Raw genomic sequence first — 20814 nt, 5'->3', positions numbered from 1 at the left:
GTAGGGTGGGCTCCAGGGCTGGTTGATTCAGCAACTCCACCATGTCAACAAGGACCCATGTTTTCTCCTTCCCTGTTCTGCTGTTCTCTGCAAAGCCTTCACCTTAAGATTGATTCCCTTCAGGTTTTAAGAAATCTGCTGGGGCACGGGGCTACGTGTGTAGATTTGTTTACATCTAGCATGAGGAAGAAAAAGCAAGAAAACTCCTCCTTGAAGCAAGGAATATAAATCCTTCCTTTTAGTCTGATTCAGCTAACTTAAGTTGTGCCTATAATGAAAAAGGTATTTATCTTAAATGCTAACAATAAGATTTTAGAACAGAGATGGGTGGGGTAACTTTAAGCCTCAGTTTCTACTCAGGTTCCTAGGAGGGGCCTCTGATATCAAGAGGGTGTTGCAGTTACCCATCTCTATTACTTAGAAGTAAATTTCCTGTAGCAAGAGTAAATTACATTTTTCGTTTATGTTCCTAAAGAGTAAACTGACAAGCCCATGGAGTTGCTGTGGAAACTCTGTCTGATGGCCAGCACGTGGGGCTTTCCTTAGGATCAGCCATCTCTCCTGCCCCTCGAGACGACCTCTGATAGCCAGCAAAGGTACGGTGTTTGAGACAGTTTAAGAGCGTTTTAGGTAATAGATGATAATAATCATAGTGCCAATAATAGAGCCAGTCTGCTCACAGCATCATCCAGGAAATCTTGAGGGCTCTCACAACAACAGCAACAGAATTCCCAACAATAATCACAAGACAACATGGACGAGAGAACACTGAATTGAAAATTATGTGAAGAGTTTTGACTGAGAGTACCCAAAGGGCAATAACTTGTTATGTGACTACTCTAAGTCATCCTGTTGCATAAAGAAACCAGTTTGTTAAGTGCGTCTTTCACATGTGATTAGATACTGAGTTGGCGTGTCCACTATGGTGCGTGAGTATCCTTAGGAATGAGAAAAAAACAACAGCATACACCGGCGATCTGTTTGTCAAGAGGAGGTCACAGCCTGCATACTAAGAATTAGTAACCAAGTCAAACGGAAAGGAAAAAAGCTTATTGGGAAAGTCAAGGGGAAAATTGGTTAAGTTCAGTTTCACTGTTTACACATTGACTTTTATTTTGCTTAGTGATACCTGCAGCGTTTGTTTAGCCATCTATGGTGCAACTAAAAAATCCTGAAAGTTTACTTTCATGTCATCTTTTTTATTGAGAACAGACATCAGTTACACTGTCATCCACCTGGTGATCTTAGAGGCACCCTGGCTGCCCCGTAACCCCAGTCATTGCCCTAGATGTGCTGAAAATGGGTAAAGACAGAGGATGGATACCCACGCAGAAGTGAAGTGGGGGTAGAACAGCACAGAGAAATCTTTGGAGGACAAGAGCAAAGGATGTGACAAGGCCGAAAGATGTGGTGAGAGGCAGACAGAAACCCTAGAGAAAACTGGCCTAAACAGTCCTTGGTGGGAGGATTCTTTTTAAGAGTCTCCTAACCAAGGAGTTTGGTAAACTAGGCAATATGGAGACAAAGGTAAAACTCATGCCAGACTCAGCAAAAAACAGCTGGAAACAAGGAAGCCCAAGGACAGCCCTGAGCGTGGAGAAAATACTGCTGGTTAGGCATTGTTCCCGAGTCAGAGCACACACACAGCGGGTCACTGTTGAAAGTGAAGGACAACTGGGGCTGGCATATGTGTCTGTCTTTGAAAAGCAGTATAATGCTTTCTGGACTTATTATAGATTCTATACTTATTTCGAATCTTCCTGATGGCACCTTTTTTTTTTTTACAATCCATGACCCAAACATACTCAAGTTGAAGCCTCCCCCTTCATCCCTGGTCACTTCTGCTGTCTCTGCTTGCATCGGCCCCCTGGAGAACCTCTGTCTCCTGGCCTGAGTTGAAACTCAGCTCTACCCAGAGGGTATCACTTCTTTTGCAGCTCTCTTAAGTATTCTTCCGCAGCCCACACCCCCAGGATGAAGGGTGGGAATAGCCCGCTTCTCATTCCCTGGAGCAGAGTCCAAACATTCCTGTAAAAATGGCTGCTCTCTGAAGTGCTGTGTTGTTGACAGCCACTGGCCGCTGGAACACTCCCTCTGCTTCCCTGAGAACTTTGCCTCCTGACTCACACTATTCCCTCACACCTCACCTCTGCCATATTCCTGGAAGACGTGAGGGTACCCACGGGTGACCCAGTCTGTACTCTGGCCTCTCAGTTCCTTAATCTACCCTGCCACCTCCAGCACCTACTTCTCTGTCACACTGTGGACTTTGTCATCTGTCAAAACTCCCCTCTGTTCACAATCCCCTCTCATTCTAGTCTAGTCTGCTTGCTCACCTAGTCTGTGCCCCAACCTTACTGAGGCCCTTAGCCTCCTGGCCCCTCTACTTTTCCTTATCCATCAACCCACTCTATCTGTTTCCCTTTGAAGCCACGTTAGATACATGGTCCATTACGTCAATCACTATCTCACCAACACCCAAAACTTACTGGTCTATTTTGTCCTTCTATCACTTTTACCTGGGGAAAAAGTCAGTCCTGGAAGAACTCAACCATAGCCCTTTTCACATCTCTGCCTAGGCAGCAAAGCACGACCGGAGAAGAACCCCCCAGCCTAGCAGAGTCTTCTTCATTATCACCTCCACCCCTGAGGAATGCCACTATCCTCTTGTCCACTCACCTTTCAGTCTCTGAACAACCATTTCAAACTTTCCTCTTCAAGTCTTTAGTCCCCATCTCATCCCTCTCTAGTGCCAGGTGTCTTTGTTCCTACTTCACAGAAGAAATAGAGGCCCTCAGGTGGGAATTATCTCACTTCCTGCCACCTGCACCCATAACCCAGCCTGCACCTGTACTAGCTCCTGAGCCCATTCTCTGCACCTCCCTCCTGACAAAATGGAAGTGATGTCCCTCCTCCTTGAAAGGTCAGTTCCCTTCCCAAGGCCATGGATTCCAACCTTCTCAGAAAATGTGTGTTACCAACCATCTCACCTTTTCTAGCCTTGATCTGTTCCCCTCTAATGGATTCTTTTCATCAGCATCTAAACGTGCTCTAGTCACTCCTATTCTTAAAAAGTCCCGCTCCCAGACCCCAAATTTCCTTCCTGGTTCTACTCTTTTCCTCTCCTCCCCTTCACACCCAAACTGCTCGGGAGAGTTGTGCCTAGTCATTGTTTGCCCTCATTCAGCACCTGTTTACCCATCAGCCCCATCCAGCTGGCATCCTCCCCTACTTCTCTGTTAAAACTATTTTTATCACAGTATCCAGTGGCCTCCACACCCCTAAATCTCATGGACACTGCGGAATTTTCACAGTATTTGACCTCTCAGTAGACTTTAGCCAATTTAACCTTCCTTCTTTGGGAAAAAACTATTCTTCTTGGTATCTAAGCTGCCATATACTCTCCTGGTTTTTCTCCCACTTCTATGGCTCTATCTCTCTGTCCCTTTGAAGATTTTCCTCTTCCAATTGACCTTCAAACATTGGAACTGCTCAGGTTCAACCCTGGATCCTTTACTTTTCTCACTCTACACTGTCTGCCTAAGTCATCTCACCCACCTTCATGGCCTCATCTCTATCCTCTCAAATTTGTACAACAGCTCAGACTTTTCTCCAATCTCCAGAACTTTTGACTACCTGCTTTACATCTATGCTTAGATGACACAAACATATTTGTTTAGAACTAAACTCATGGCCTTTCCCATCATGCCAGAGATCTTGCATTTTCCTCTCCAGATCCGCTTTCACAGCCCAGGAGGCTGATTTAGTTGACTATATCCACTGGCTCCCTTACCTCTTACTTCCACTTGGGTTTGGCCACTGGGGATCCCTGGGGAGAGGTTGGAAACTGGGGAGAGAGTGAGGTCAAGGTGTTCACTCCCTTAGCTCCCTGTCTGTGAGGTTGCCAGGAGCTGCCTGATTCCCTTAACTGAGGGTCGCTGCTTCTCTTAATGGGGCGTCTCTGCATGACCCTCCTCCTCAAGTCTAGGGCAGTTCTGCTCAGCTGCTACCAGCTCCTGGTTATTGCTTTCTCTCTTGTGATTTCCCTATATTCTGTCTACACCACTGTAAATAGTTCCCTCTTGAAATTCTCCTCATTTGAACACCTCCTGTTTCTTTCTGGTACTCGGCTGATAGAGTAATTGATATTAGAAGTTGCACCAAGAAATAGATCCTCATAATGTGCTTCTGGGATTGGGCTGGTCATGTTCGAGGAGCTGAACGATAACCTTGGGAGAATGCGGAGGTTTAAAGGATGGAAATGGACGCTCACCATCCACGCATGCAGTAGTACCACAGTCATTCAGATGATCAGCGGCCATGGCATGGCATGAGGAGTGAGTGGAGTGCGAGACATGGGGAGATCGAGAGGCTGTGGCGCTTAGCTGCTCTGTTGAAGGAAGTGATTTTACAGATTATAGAGTCACCTAGGTTTTTCTTACAGCTCCAAAGTGCACATATAGGCAAAAAAGATAAGAGTATGAATATATATATGTACATATATATATATAATATATTTAAGAACACTTGTAGAGACTCGAACCTCCATGGCAAACTTGAAGAAATCTCTTGTCCTGATGTTCTTACCGTGAACAGCCAAGCCCTGGGTCTCATTGCAAGGGTTGCAGAGTTAAAGTGCCAATGAAAAGTTCAGCCTTTCTAGGTCTCTAATGCTAGTGTAAGGCACTGGTGGGACATGGATAAGGCTGAAAACTTTGAGCTCTAAATGTCCCTGAGCCTTGTTTCTGCAAAACAGTGTTTTCAGTGACTATACATGGAGCAGTTGCCTCGAGAGCTGCTGCTTATTCTCGGGCCCACACTCTCTCTTCTCTGCCTCCAGCTCTGTAAGAAGAGTTAGAGCTCAATATAGCCCATAAGGAGAAATAGAAAAGTCCTGCTCCAGGGTAAAATAGTCTACCCACCAAGAGAGTTACGAGATCTTGACGCATGGTATCTGGAGGAGTGGGAAGATCATATGTGGGAGGAGATTGTAAGGGTGTTGGGGGAAGATAGTGAGGCTCCATCAGGCTGAATGTATTGACATGGGATATCACCTAGGACTCAGGGTTGGCTCAAGCGCCAGGGAGTGGCGTGAATAGTATGTTGGATTGGATATTAGCGCCTGGAGTCTGTGATGGTCTGTGGTTCTTTAGGTCCAAGTTCTGTAAATTCTCTGGCATAATGTAGAACAGTGGTTCCCACAGAGTGGTGACCACATCACCTGGGACCATCAACATCAACTGGGAATGAATTACAGAAATGGAAATTCTTTAATCTTACCCCAGATTTACAGAATTAGAAACTCTGGAGCTGAGGCTTGGGCATTTGCACTTTCAAAAATGAATCAGGGGCTTCCCTCGTGGCGCAGTGGTTGAGAGTCCGCCTGCCGGTGCAGGGGACATGGGTTCGTGCCCCGGTCCGGGAGGATCCCACATGCTGCGGAGCAACTAAGCCCATGCGCCACCACTACTGACCCTGCGCTCTAGAGCCCGCGAGCCACAACTGCTGAGCCCACGCACCACAGCTGCTGGGGCCCGCACACCTAGAGCCCATGCACCACAGTGGGAGAGGCCCACACACTGCAGCGAGGAGTGGCCCCTGCTCACCGCAACTAGAGAAAGCCCACGTGCAGCAGCAAAGACCCAATGCAGCCAAAAATAAATAAATTAGTTAATTTTTAAAAAACGCCCTGGGAGGACCCACCGAGGAAGGAAAAAATGCATTGGTAAAGGGCACCAGAATCATTGAAGAGTTCTGAGGTGGCTCTCTGAAGATCGGAAATAACAGAGGACTTCCCTGACAGTCCAGTGGTTAAGACTTTGCCTTCCAATGCAGGGGGTGTGGGTTCGATCCCTGGTCGGGGAGTTAAGATCCCAGACGCCTCGTGGCCAAAAAACCAAAACATAGAACAGAAGCAAAATTGTAACAAATTCAACAAATGACTTTAAAAATGGTCCACATCAAAAAAATGTTAAACAAAAAAAAGAAATTACGGTGCTCACGTGGCAATGAAATTGGTTTCTGTGGTCTCTGGTTTCCATCAGAGAGAAGGTAAATGCAATTACCTTAATAAGCCACAGGGATGGAGAATAGAATTTTATATGCAGGGATCTGTGGCAATCAATGGCTAATTGATCACCTAAAATGAACTGGACGGGCATTGTACTAAGTTACTTCCTTACAAATGTAGGGAGAAAAATTCTAGCTCTGCTGGGCAGAGACCAAACTTGCATCATCGTATCGGGAATATATAGCTTCTTATCCAGTTCCCAGACCTAAGCCAGCCTGCAGACCAAGCACCTTTTGCGAAAGGACCCTGCAACTTACCTCAAGCCTAGAGGGACAAGTGACCGTTTATCAGGATGACTGAGTACTGGGGAAAGGGTACTATCCATCTCCCTGGGGGGTTGTTATTGAGCTTATGCTGATCCCTAGATCAGAAATGCCATCTGGGTTCACTAGAGGAATGGCTATTGAGATCAGATGATAGAGCCTTGACCTGAACTAACAAGGGGTCCAGTGAGACCACAGTCCAACGTGATCCCCTGTCCCAGAATGGATCGTTCGAGGAGATGTCCTCAGGAAATGGAATGCTCCCCATGGTGGTTCCCTGAGGGTTATGATGGCAGTGCCACCACCTCCCTGATAAATGATAAATGCCCTACCCCAAATAGCAAACCAAAAGCAATATTTTATTCCTGTCCCCACTGGGAAACCCCGAAAGCATCCCTCTCCAGCTTCCCTCTTACTCTCGACTCTGCGTTTCTTCTCAGGATGCTCCTCCCTCACGCAACCCTTCGCTCAATGCCTGTTCCGCTGCAGACCACTCCCCTTTCTACATCCCTCCGTTCCTCCCTCAGGCTCCGGTGCTTCGTTGCCTTCACTGAAACTTGCCCTTCCACTGAGCACCTCCTTGGGCCCAGTTTGCTTGAGGAGATACAGCTTATACTCTAGAGCAGTTGGTTAACCCTCATGTTGGTATATTTAATCTCTCCGTACAATTAAAAAATGCTTAAATCAGGGCTTCCCTGGTGGCGCAGTGGTTGAGAGTCCGCCTGCCGATGCAGGGGACGCGGGTTCGTACCCCGGTCCAGGAAGATCCCACATGCCGCGGAGCGGCTGGGCCCGTGGGCCATGGCCGATGAGCCTGCGCGTCCAGAGCCTGGGCTCCGCAACGGGTTCCCCAAAAAAAAAAAAAAAAAAAAAAAAACTTAAATCACAAAAGTCAGACATGTTGGCTGTAAAGCACTGCGCCAATACAGACTAAATACGGACTAAAAACGGACTCCCTTTTTCCCTTCCTTCCTCAGAGGTAAACAGTGTTAAATGTTCTCTCTACTCACACGCACACACAGCCAATATATGGCTTTGTTTGTTTATCACAAATAGGATAATACCGTACCCATTATTTTGTGACATGCTTGTCTCACTCAACAGTATATCACAGACCTCATATTACATCATATAGATCCACCTTATAGCTTTTTAAAATCAAACTTTATGTTTTGAGATAATGGTAGATTCACAGGCAGTTGTAAGAAATAGTACAGGGAGATCCCATATACCCTCTAGCAAGTTTCCTCCGATGTAACATCTTGCAAAATTATAGTACAGTATCACAACTAGGATATTGATATTGACACAATTCATCAATCTTATTCGGACTTCCCTAGATTTACTTGTACTCATTTGGGTGTGTGTGGGGGTGTGTGTGTTCTATGCAGTTTTATCACATGTGCAGTTTCCCGTGTGAACCATCACAGTCAAGGTACAGAGCAGTTCCATCACCATGAAGATCCTTGTGTTGCCCTTTTATACCCACCTCCCTGCCCTCCTGCAGCTTCCCTCACTCCTAACTCCTGACAAGCACTCATCTGTTCTCCATTTATATCCTTTGGTCGTTTCAGAAATGTTCTATAAATGTAATCATATAGTTTATAACCTTTGGGAACTGGCTTTTTCGTTTAGCATAACTCCCTGGGGATTCATCCAAGTTGTTGTGTGTATCAATTTTTCCTTGCTGAGTAGTATCCATGATGTGGATGTACCAGTTGGTTTAACCACTCAACCGCAGAAGGACAGCTGGATTGTTTCCAGTTTTTGACTGTTACGAATAAAGTTGTTTTGAACATTCATGACAATTTTTGTGTGAACGTGAGTTTATATTTCTGTGGGATAAATGTCCGTAAGTATAATTGCTGGGTTGTATGGTAATTGCATGTTTAGGGGAAATGAGCATACTCATGCTACAGATATAAGTGTAAAGCAGAACAATACTTAAGGAGAGTAAATGGCAGTGTTTGTCATTTTTTAAAATGCATATACATTTTAACTCAATTTTGCTTCTAGGAACCTATCTTATAGAAATATTTGTGTACTTGCTAAAAGATATATGTACCAGGATGTTCATTACAGCATTGTTTGCACTGGGAAAAAATTTAAAACAACCAAAATGGCCATATAATCCTGTATGCTATACCTCTTTCTATTTTAATTTTTGCCATTGAGTAGGTGCAAACTGTCATCTTGTTTTAATTTGAAACTCCTTCTGTAGGAACTAGAGTTTAAGCGCTTTTTTCCCCAAGATTTTTGATTATTTGTATTTCTTCTTCTGGCCTAATCTTCATGTTCTTTACACAAAATACACACTTGAGTGATTGTTCTTTTATTGATTTTTAGGCATTTTTATACAGTTGATATTGTGGTGTTAACCCCTTACCTGTTGCCCTGCTGCTTGACCTTTGCAACCTAAAACTTTTAGATTTCTGTGAGATCAAATCTGTCACACTTCCCTTTAAGGCTTCTTGTCTTGTTTGGGTAGAGCTTTCCTACCTCCCATCGTGGTTTCATTCCTATTTTGTTAGAGTTATGCTATAACATTAGTTTGTAAGATGCCTCAGATCCTTTTGAAAGAGACAGGAGATACATAGATCCCATAAATAAAGACAAATGCTGTGTGTGATCTGAGAAATAATTTTTATTTATTCATAACTGTCATGTTCCTTGACAAATGTAATTCTTGCTGTGCTGTATACATGTTAGAGTGATGCCGGAAGGAGTAATTATGTCATAACTTTAAAGGATTATGAACACCTCAGGGAATGGTGCTGTTTAAACACGTTGCTAATACCGTGTTTGCACATTTTTCAAACTGCTCTAATTACGTCCACGTGGATCGGCAGCCTGGCTTGGACTGGCCTCCTCTGAGAAGGATGGAGAATGAGAGGAGGTCAGAATCTTAATCCACGAGAGGTTGTTTAGGCAAGGAAGTCATTTATCTTGCTGTGGATACAGTGAAGAGCTCGCCATCCAGCAATTTGTAATTGATCACAGTTATGTTGCCCATTGGGGGGTCAGGGGGGGAAAATGAAGGAAGGTGTTTGGTCAAAAGCACAACTCTCGGAGTGTTTAGTCAGGTCCCCAATTTAAGTTGATTTAGCAAACAGCAACAAAAATGAAGTCATTCAGAAGAACCCCAAATGAAACAAAGACATGAAAATGGAGATTTATTCCACATGTTGTGGGTTGATGTTTCCTTGGAAGGAGCGGTCAGGAATTTTTGAGCCTTAAAGCAACCACATATTTAAGTAATTTAACTAATTTAGACATGCTTGCTGCTACCACAAAGAAAATAAATTATAGTGAGCTCTAGCCTGATGGCTAAAAAGCCAATTCACCGAAAATGGAAGAACGTTGATGGTACTCATATTAGGTAATCGGTACAGTATGTTAGCCCTAGTGGTCTGGTTAACCAAATGAATGCACATTTAGTGAAATTCGGTATAATCTTTTCCTAGAACTACCCCACTCAGTTACGGCGAAATAGGTTCTACTAATCACAGGCTGCATAACTTGGAGATTAAGCATGGTTTGGGGGACAGAGATGCTTTTTATTATATCGTTTGGTCTTTTGTGGAGCATAACGGAAGACGTGTCAGCGAGGCTAATGTGGTTTCTTTGCTTTAGGAATCCACTTAAGAGTTTAAGTGATCACAGGACTTGAACAAACGTCAGTGCTCATTCAGTCAACTCCTTTCATTTTACAAAAGAGGAAAGAGGAGAAAAAAGGCTGTGACTTGTCTGAGATCATATAGCGAGTTCATGACAGCCTGGATGATACTTGGGTCTTCTGACGCCCAAACCTGTGTTCTTACCATTGTAAGAAAATGCACGCTCCAAAAGTCCAGGCTGGGCGTGACCTCTGGCCCAATTTCAGGTAACTCAAAGACATTTTCAAAATCTTTCCTGGTTGTAAAGCCATGTTGAGTTAATTCCATTGAGCAAAGGGATCCCAAAACTAGGTCTCTGAACTTAAGGTTAAAGCTTTAGTCCTTTTTCCTTCTTTTTGGAGCTGACTTGGACTCTTTGTTTCAGATGAAGACCAAGATGTGGTCACCTGTTGTGGAGAAGCCACGTCACCTGCCTCTGCTCTCTCTTGCTTGCTCTCATTTGCTGGTGGCTTTGTAATTAGGAACAACGCACCATAGGCTGAAGGTTGGGGAACTCTGAGCTGGGGGTAGGAGTGTCACAAAAGAGGGGGAAAAGGGTAGCTAAATGCTGATTGAGCACTTAAAAATTTTTAAATTTGCGATTTTTCTTTATGTATTTTGGCACCTGTAATTTCCCCCCGACTCTCAGATATTTCCTAAGGCCCTGAGAAGCTCACGGGCCCTAGACACTATGTTTGTAGAGCCTGTGAGATGAGGACTTGAAAAGGAGTGCCGTCTGGGTGACCTTCTCTTCTTAGTTTCTGCAGTCCCCACCCTTCACATCCACCCAGGACTCCCTCAGTCAGGGTTGACTGCATGGTAAAGGGATCATGGAGTGACTCAGACTTGCTGAAAATGACAGACAGTTTAGCAAATGTTGAGTCACTTGATCTCATCTTATTCAAGTCCATTGGAAAACAGGTTAGCAAATCAGGTTTTATTGTCCTGTCAAATTCCCTTTCCCTCCCCACCCTGTAGGCCCAGGCCGGTGTTCTTTCACCACTTCTTTCCTAATTAACATCCTGGTGTGAAAGGAATGCTGTTGAAGTCAGGGCTGTGGTGAACGTGTAGTATTTCTTGGGCTACATGACATCCTTTCCCAGTCCCCGACGGCATCTGATTCCTTTTAGGGAATCACCTCCTCCCCACACATGCAGTCGTAGTGGGGTATAAACCCAGGTGCCTACCCCACTATGGAAACTCTAGGAGAGACCTGATTCTGCCTCTCCCAGCCCTGAGGGTGGACACATGGTCTAAGCCAACAAATCTGATGAGCTCTTCTGGAACTTTAACCTGGAACTCAGGAATAGTTGGCAGGAAGCCAGGCTGAGTAGGCTGAAGTGTCTGCTCCTGACCACTTAGACCCTCCTCCATTCCTGCCCATCTCAAGCCTGGCCCTTGACACTCTTATCTATTCTCTGAGTACCCGGATGGCTTTTAATCCATTCCCACTTGGTTATCTTAGCTTGAACTGGTTTCTGTTGCTTGCAACCAAGAATTCTGGTACAAGATCCCTTTCTGGCTAGACCATCACAGGTGGGTCTGCAGTGTTATCTTCACATCTACCCTGTCTAGAGTATTCTAGAATTAGCCTAAATGAGCTCTTTCTTCCACTGGTGACACAGCCTCCAGGATTGGTTTCTTAAAGCTGGTACTAATAGAAAATATTCCTCTAGCTTTCTAGCCCTTACAGTTTCTTGTTACTCAAACAAACAACAAAACTCATCAGGACTCCGCTCCCATAGCTATCACTGATATGAGGGCTCCATTCTCCTGCTCAGAACTCCCAGCTCAGGAATCCACCTGTCTCAGGCAAACATATCACAAATATTTCTCTACCAGAATAGCTAAAATTAAAAAGACTGACAACACCCAGTGTTTGCAAGGATGCAGAGCAACTGCAGCTCTAATATATTTGTTGGTGGGAATGCAAAATGATAGTCACTTTTGGAAATCTGTTTGACAGTTTCTAATTATGTTAAAAATATGCCTACTCTTTGACCTAACAATCCCACTTCTAGATATATATCGAAGAAAAATTAGTGCATATGTTTACAAAAAAACTTGTATAAGAATGTTCATAGGGGCTTCCCTGGTGGCGCAGTGGTTGAGAGTCCGCCTGCCGATGCAAGGGATGTGGGAGGCCACAGGCGGGAGGGGCCCGCGGACCCAAAAAAAAAAAAAAAAAAAAAATGTTCATAGCTACTTTATTCATAATAGCCAGAAACTAGAAACAACCTAAGTGTTCATTAACAGAAAAATAAAGAAATTGTAGTATAGTCATACAATGGAATAGTAAGCACCAATAGAAAAGACGGATGACTCATACATGTAACAATGTGTATGAATCTCAGAAAAATTGTATTGAGCCAAAAGCTAAGAATTCACATGACTCAATTTACATAAAGTGGAAGACAGGCAGAACTAATCTATGGTAATAGAAGTCAGAACAGTGATTATTTTTGTGGGAATATTGACTAGGAAGAGGACAGGGAGCCTTCTGGAGTACTGGAAATATATTTAATCTAGGTGGTAGTTACATGGGTGTATAAATATGTAAAAATCCATTAAGCTGTACACTTAAGACTTGTATGCTTTATTGTATGTGTTATACTTCAGCGAAAAAGATAAAAAGAAAAGGTAAAAGAAGAAAATGATCACATAGACATCAGCAGTTCTAGAATTTAAATGTTTTGTTAATTCTGCATCCAGTCAAATTAGATGTATCCCCAGTCGCATGTATGATGTTCAGGAGAGAATGGAAACCTTTTGTACTTTTCCCCTCTGTGCTTTGTTACATCAAAGCATTAGGAAGCTAATATGTTTCCCCTTCCAGGAGGATTTATATGTTCAAAGGAAAACCATTGGGAGAAAGTAATGATTAACACAAAGGAATGACCGGTTCAATGGTGGGCTTTCAGGCATCAATAGAGGAGGTATTTCAGGTCAAGGGAGGGTCAAGGGAAGCTCCTAGCATATTCCACACTGAATGGGTAGAAGTGAGCAATAAACTCCTAATAGCCATTTCTGCTGATCTACTGGGGTGGTCAACAGCCTTTGGTGTTCCGCTTCTGTAATGGAAAAATCAACTGGCTTGTTTCCAACAGCCCAGAGGAAGCGTTTGTCTCCTGGGGTCAGTCTTTTCCTTTATAGCTGGTGGGGAGGGTGGGTCTCTCGAGCAGCTTTCCATCTGCATTGAGAACGCAGACAGAAAGCAGGAAAAAGAGAGGCCAGGATAGAGGATGCTGAAGTGAGGGTGAAAGTGAAAAAGCACGGGAGAAATTGAGTACAGGGCAGCACCATGGGGAACAAACAGAAGACACAGCAGGAGCAAGGAGAGGGGAAGGGAACCCAGCGGAGAGTGCAATGAAAACGTAGACGGTGTGAGTGGACGAGACCCCGAAGCCAGGGCCACTGTGCCCTTGGCACCTGCAGCCTGTGAATCTGTGCCCCTCGGGAAGCAGCTGGGTGGGCGAGCTGTCTCCTGGCTTCTTCCTCTCAGACTCTGAGCTCGCCTCTCCCTCCACTGTGCCTACAACATAAAACCTCATCTGATCACATTAATCCCCAGATTAAAATTATCTAATAGCTTGACATTATCTCTTTAAAAAGTCCAAGCTTCTTAATATGGCTTACAAGCGCCTTTCTTGACACATCCCTGCTCGTTCCTCCACCCTCATCTATTTTGTGAATAATGAGTTAATGTGTTAGTAAATTTTAGTTACAATCCTGTTCACAGAATCTGGCTGTCTAGTTCCACTTGTAGAATCCTAGGAGGGTATCGACTGTATTTACCTGGCCCAACTCCAGGAGAAGCTGTGAGAGAGTTCCTGAAACAGGTGCCCTGCAGGACTTGACCCCTCCAGCCGGGATGACCCGCACCCTTCCCTGTTGAGTGGGCGCAGGAAGTTGGGATCGCCTAGTTGAGGTTTGGATAAAGGCATGCCTCCTCACCCTCCGACTCTCATCCAGGACCCTTGTTCTGACAGAAAGTTCTCTCTTCTACCTTCCAAATCCTGGCTGCCCTTCAAGACTCACCTCAAATACCACGTCCATTAAAGCCCACTCAGGCTCAGGAGTAAGGCTTTCTGGTATTTTGGCAGCAGCCCTGGTCTGGGGGCGGAAAGGAGGATCTTAGGACCAGAAGCTGACAGGCCTTGGGGTGGTAACGTGAGTGGGTGCTAGTGGCCCAAGGTCCAGTTTCCAGGGGCCAACAGCAGACTAACAGCTTAGCTCCCGTAAGCATCAGTCAGTAACCTGGAGGGTCCAGCTTCCTGCTGGGGCAGAGAGGCAGACGGTTGCAGCAGGGGGCGACAGCTGAAGTTAAGGGACAAGTCTCTCAGTGTGGCTCCAGGTAACCAGCTTCCTTGGAGCAGGACCCCACCTGGGGATATGGAACTACAATTCCGATTCCAAAGCCCGAGAGAAGAGGCAGGCAAGAGCGAGGCAAAATGTCAGGGCCCCAGCCTGGATCAGGAGAGTGACTCAGATCCCAGTCATGCAGACCAAGTGGACCCACCAGGGAGAGCTCAGAGAAGGTGGAAATTCCATGGGCCCCAGGTGGTAAAGGCCCATGGACACTGCAGCAGTGAACTATCAACAAACTATTCATTCCAGCCTGACCAGCTGCTAGTCATCCCAGCTCCAGCTCAAGGACTAGGTATGGCTGAGTTTGATGGGGAGGGGTGCTGTGAGCTGCAGCCATTCTGGGCTGGGAGAGGCAGGGGCTGAACCTTCTCTGGGAACCTGCCCCACGCACCTCACACCCCTCAACATAGTTGCTGGTCACTTTTTCTATATCCTCCTACTGTAAGTAACCCCTGCAGCACGTAGCAGGGGGCCAGGCACACACAGTGAATGTGAGTTAAGTTGGACTGCATTGCACTCAGGTGCTTGGCAGTGCAGGCCTTGATGTGGGCTATGCCGTCTCAAGGAACCCTTTCCCTTGTGCCTTATACGGCTGATCAGGACAGTCACTTCCCATTCTCCTGGGACCCATAAAGAAGTGGAGGACAGTACGTGTACCCCACACCCGCCTTCCTCTGCCATCTCAGGGTTCAGCGCCTCAGCAAAAGTGATCTATTCCTTCTTCCTTTCTGCCTCTAACATCAGTGGAAAAACTTGATCTGGTTGCCATGGAGACCAGCCACTGACTTCAGAGTGCCTGTTTGTTAAAGATGAAAGTAATGCATGCCTGGTTGATCTGAGCAGCTGTCAGAGAGAGATTCGGCTGTTAGCAAAGAAAGTCACTAATTTCAAGGCATAATCACTCAAGAGGGAGACGGCCCCCCTTCATCTTCCAAGTGGAGCTGAGCAGTGTGGGTAAGATCTGCCCCGGCAAACATTTCTTGTTCAGGTTTTTTGCTTGTTTATTTTATGATTAATATGGTAACTGTACTTCTTTTCCCCCTTATTTCCTACTAAAATATGTAGCCTTTCAATGGTGTGATAGATTGATTCGGCTTTGTGGGCAGGCTCAGGAAACCCAAACCCTCTCATGACGTCGTTTCCTTTGGAAAACGTATCCTGGATTCCATGCCACCTACTTTCCAATGAGCTTGTCTGTTTATTCATTCAACAGTCTGCACCAGGTGTGTGAGAAGAAAAGAAGTGGTGTTGAGAGATACAGAGAGCAGACTTGTTGTGTTCTGTGTGTGCCTGGACAGATGGGAGAGAAGCGGGCACCTTCACAGGGAGACGATACATTCGAAGAAAGGTGGGGAGTCTCCCGTCTCCCAGCCAAAGGAGTTGTGTGATCAGAAAATCAGTCCATTTGCTTTCGCTTTTTCTTCTTTTCATTCGTTCAATGATAAAATCTGAGAGAAAATTTAAATTCCGAGATCCATTATTTTGATTCACCAAGTTTTCTCTAAAACCGGCAAAGCAAACTGGGTTAACCCCTGCTTGGTTGTAAAGGAGCAGCACGGTCCCCACTGCAGCACTTTAAGGTGAACAAACTGACCAGGGAGGCTGAGTGCTCAGAGAAGAGGCAGCTGGTAGCTGGTCCTTGTGGCTAGAGACAAAGATCTAGCCCAGCTGTCTGGTCAGAATCCAGCCAAGTCTCTCATCCTTTCTGACCTCAGTTTCCTCATCTGAAAATGAACTAATGAGCAAGCTGATCCTTTCCAGTTCTAAATTTTCTTTTGTTCTTGGTAGGGATTGTAAGTGTAGGTCTCCATAAAGAGAAAGGGCTCTTAACCTTGGACAGCTGAGCAAGGGTTAACTCTGGGTCTAGGTCCCTGTGAACCAAGGACAACCCATGCCTCTGGTCAAGGGGATCTCAGGCCAGGGTAGGTGCTTGTTTCTAGTCTCTCTGCAGCGATGGCCAGGCATTTACGTGGTGGTCTAGGCAGCAGCTTCCACCCCGCTTCTCCTGAGCTGCCTGGTCCGTGGGAACAGAGAGTTTGCAGCTAAGGAATGGAGGTGGGTGTTGTCAGTGTCTTCAGAGCACAGATCTGCCTGGAGCTCCAGGAAGGAAGCCTCTGGGCAGATAGGCCTCAGAAGTGCCAGTAGCCTCCCCACTGAAGCTTTTATTTCTCACCCTCTCCATTCGTAAGGCGAGCAGAACTGCTGTCTCATGTCAATGAAATGCCTTCTCCTGAGCTCTTGCTGGAACCATGTTTCTCCAAAGGACATGCATGGGGCTTATGTTTACATGTTTCACTGAGAGAAATTTGAATCCCATTCATGGGATGCCAGGGCAAGTCATAACACATTTTTTACACATTGATTTAAAAATTTGTTATGCCAATTGTATAAAACAGTAGGGAAAGGGAATAATATGCATTCATTCATCCATCCATTCATTTAACAATGACTTATTGTAGGCACTTACTATGGGCCAGGCACTGTTCTAAGTACAAACTTGCCCTCAAGGGGGATACATTTATTTTTCTTAAAACCAGCTTGATTGACATGTAATTTCTATACAATAAATTCACCCATTTTAAGTGTAAAGTCTGATGCATTTTTAAATTTTTAAATTGAAGTACAGTTGATTTATAATATTGTGTTAGTTTCAGGTGTATAGCATTGTGATTCAGTTTTTTGTTTTTTGGGTGTTTTTGCAGATTATATTCCATTATAAATTGTTATAAGATATTGGGTATAATTCTCTGTGCTATAGGTAAATCCTTGTTGCTTATCTATTTTATGTATAGTAGTTTGTATTATTTTTTAGATTCTACATGTAAGTGATATCATGTAGTATTTGTGTTTCTCTGTCTGACTTATTTCACTAAGCATAATATTCTCTAGGTCCATCCATGTTGCTGCAGACGGTAGTATTTCTTTCTTTTTTATGGCTGAGTAATATTCCTGTGTGTGTGTGTGTGTGTGTGTGTGTGTGTGTGTGTGTGTGTATTCGCAAGCCAGTTGTCTGTTGATGGGCACTTGGGTTGCTTCCATGTCTTGGTTATTGTAAATAATGATGCTGTGAACATTGTGGGGCATGTATCTTTTTGAATTAGTGTTTTTGTTTTCTTTGACTATATAATATACTCAGGAGTGGAATTGCTGGATCATATGGTAGTTCTATTTTTAGTCTTTTGAGGAACCTTCATACTGTTTTCCATAGTGGCTGCACCAATTTACATTCCTACCAATAGTGTACGAGGGTCCCTTTTCTCCACATCCTCTCTCGTATTTACTGTTTGTAGACTTTTTGATGATAGCTATTCTGACTGGAGTGAGATGATACCTCATTGTGATTCTGATTTATATTTCTCTAATAATTAGTGATGTTGAGCATCATTTTATGTGCCTGTTAGTCATCTGTATGTCTTCTTTGGAGAAATGTCTATTCGGGTCTTCTGCCCATTTTTTGATTGGGTTGTTTGTTTTTTTGATATTGAGTTGTATGACCTGTTTGTATATTTTGGATATTAACTCCTTGCAGGTCACATCATTTGCAAATATTTTCTCCCATTCCGTAGGTCATCTTTTTGTTTTGTTGATGGTTTCCTTTGCTGTGCAAATGCTTTTATATTTGATTAGGATCTATTTAATTTTGCTTTTATTTCTTTTGCCTTGGGGGATTGATCTAAGAAAATATTGCTCTGATTTATGTCAAAGAGTTTCCCCTATGTTCTCTTCTAGGAGTTTTATGGTGTCATGTCTTACATTTAGGTCTTTAAACCATTTTGAGTTTATTTTTGTATATGGTGTGAGGAAGTGTTCTTTTTTAAAAGTAATTATTTATTTTTTGGCTGTGTTTGGCTGCATGCGGGCTTTCTCTAGTTGCAGTGAGCAGGGGCTACTCTTCATTGTGGTGCATGGACTTCTTATTGCAGATGAGAAGGCGGATTCTTAACCACTGCGCCACCAGGGAAGTCCTGTGAGGGAATGTTCTAATTTCATTGATTTACATGTAGCTGTCCAGCTTTCCTAGCACCACTTGTTGAAGAGACAGTCTTTTCTCCATTGTATATTCTTCCCTCCTTTGTTGTAGATTAATTGACCATAAGTGTGTGGGTTTATTTCTGGGCTCTCTATTCTGTTCCATTGATCCAAGTGTCTGTTTTTGTGCCAGTACCTCACTGTTTTGATTACTATAGCTTTGTAGTAAAATCTGAAACCTGGAAGGGATATATCTCCAGCTTTGTTCTTTTTTCTCAGGATTGGCTTGGCAATTTGGGGTCTTTTATGATTCCATATAAATTTTAGGATTATTTTTTCTAGTTCTGTGAAAAATGACATAGGTATTTTGGTAGAAACTGCATTAAATCTGTAGATTGCTTTGGGTAGTATGACAATATTAATTTTTCCAATCCAAGAGCATAGGACATCTTTCCATTTCTTTGAATCATCTTCAGTTTACTTTATCAGTGTTTTATAGTTTTCAGTGTATAAGTCTTTTACCTCCTTGGTTAAGTTTATTCCTAGGTTTGTTTTTGTTTTTGTTTTTTGAGGTGTTTTTAAATGGGATTTTTTCCCCCTTTCGCCTTCTGATATAACCACCACCACGGTCAAGATATAGAGCACTTCCATCACCTCAAAAAGTTTGCTTGGCTGCTTTGCAGTCAATCCCCTCCCCCCACCCTCAGCACCTGGCAACCACTGATCTGCTTTCTGTCCCTATAGTTTGCCTTTTCTAGCATCATATAAGGAACATACTTTCCCATAGCAAATACAGCTAAAACAATAAATAGGCATGTGCACTCCCAGATGAGGCAAGAGTTTTGAAATGGGACACACAGACTGTGCTATTGGAGCACATCAGTGATGTCAAGAAGGGACTTCCAAGCTGAGTGCTGAAGGCTAATAGCAGTTAATCAGGTGAGGAGGAGTGAGAGTAAGAAGTGTTCCAAGCTGTGGGAATAGGGATACCTGAGGCCAAGAGGAGGCAGAGTGCAAGGCAGGTTCGTCCGGGACCTAAAAGTTTTCGTAGCTCAAGGTTGGAGTATGAGGGGGTAGGAGTGGCAAGTCAAGAATCCGAAGAGATAAACCTTCAAACAGAGAAGGTCTTATTTGGTCCTTATTCCCTGATGGTGGGGAGCCATTGCAGGGTCTTAAGCAGGAAAGTGAGCGGATCAGAGTTGTATTTTAGAAGTATCACTCTCCCCGCGTGTAGGGAGCATGGCAGGCAAGGCAGGAGGCGGAGCCTGATTAGGGGCTGATGCAGTGATCCAGGTGAGAGGTGCTAGCAGACTGGGCTGGGGCAGTGGCAGGTGGTGGGAATGAAGAGAAGCAGGTAAATATGGGAGAGATTTAGGAGGCAGCAGTAACCAGACTGGGTAACTTACTGGAAGTGGAGCGAGTGAGAGAGAAAGGCATCAAAGAGGACTCCGTGGCTTCTAGATTGGATGCCCGTGAGGAAGATGGTGGCATTCGCTGAGGCAGAGCACGGTCAGTGGCGCAGGGCTGGAGGGGCGGGGAGAGGAGACGACGGGCTCTGCTCGGGAAGCGTCGAGTTCGGGGGCATCTAGGAAAATGACTTCCACAGTTGGATATGTGTGTAGAGCTCAGGAGAGAGATCCTCACTGAGATTTCTCTGTAAACTAGCTTCTGGGTTCTTCCATAGAATTGACCTACAAAAGAAAGACTAAAGGTTTCATCCTGTCAAGTGGAACATTTGTTCATAGGAATAGAATTTTTTTCTTGTGTAGTTAGGTCTAGGGAGATTTGTTCCCACGTTAGGAAACTTATAAAACCTGTCAAAGTATTACCAACTTCCAATGACCTTTGCCCCCTCCCCTTTCCCATTACGACCCGGAAGTCAACACTTGAGTATCTTTTAGATGAGGAAGCAGAAATGGAGTGCAGTGAGCACACCGAGGCCAATCATACCTGAACTTTCTGATCCTAAATTACCCAGGGACCTGGATGTTATATGTTCCATGATGTTGACAGTATTTGGTTGTATCTACAAAATGAAGCCCACAGACATGTTTCAATAAACTGAGTGGATCAGAGGGTCAAAGGAAATCCTTTTCTCTTCCAACTTCCTTTTCTCTCTCAAACTGAAAGACATTAAGGAAATTCAGTTTTGTTGTTGTTTGTTCTGTTTTGTTAAAGGAAGGCTGGAGAAACCTAATCCTAGATGCTGCCATTGAGGCAATGACACAGCACTATTTTGGTGCGGGGCAGAGGTTATAGGTTATTACAAGATATTCAATACAGTTCCTGCGCTATACGGTAGCTCCTTGCTGTTTATTTTATATATAGTGGTGTGTATCTGTTAATCCCAAGCTCCTAATTTATCCCTCCCTCACCCTTCCCTTTGGTAACCATAAGTTTGTTTCTCAGAAGCAGGTAGTATTTTCTCTCATCTCAACAAGAACTCGGGCAACCGTGATTTTATCAGGCATGCGTCATTAGTCAGCTT

At 44.3% G+C, this 20814-nt stretch overlaps 1 protein-coding gene across 1 annotated transcript in view; it reads left to right on the top strand.

Moving 5' to 3' along the window:
* Positions 1–20814, top strand: part of RTN4IP1 (reticulon 4 interacting protein 1) — a 166607-nt gene that overhangs the window by 11633 nt on the left and 134160 nt on the right. Inside the window, exon 2 of the mRNA XM_024755146.1 lies at positions 476–596. The gene's annotated coding sequence lies outside the window, so the exon portion shown is untranslated. The remainder of the gene's footprint in view (positions 1–475; positions 597–20814) is intronic.

This window comes from Neophocaena asiaeorientalis, unplaced genomic scaffold (assembly GCF_003031525.2).
Source record: "Neophocaena asiaeorientalis asiaeorientalis breed wild unplaced genomic scaffold, Neophocaena_asiaeorientalis_V1.1 scaffold105, whole genome shotgun sequence".
In the NCBI taxonomy this organism is placed as follows: domain Eukaryota; kingdom Metazoa; phylum Chordata; class Mammalia; order Artiodactyla; family Phocoenidae; genus Neophocaena; species Neophocaena asiaeorientalis.
Note: the sequence above shows the minus strand (reverse complement) of the source record. Positions and strands in the feature narration are given on the sequence as shown.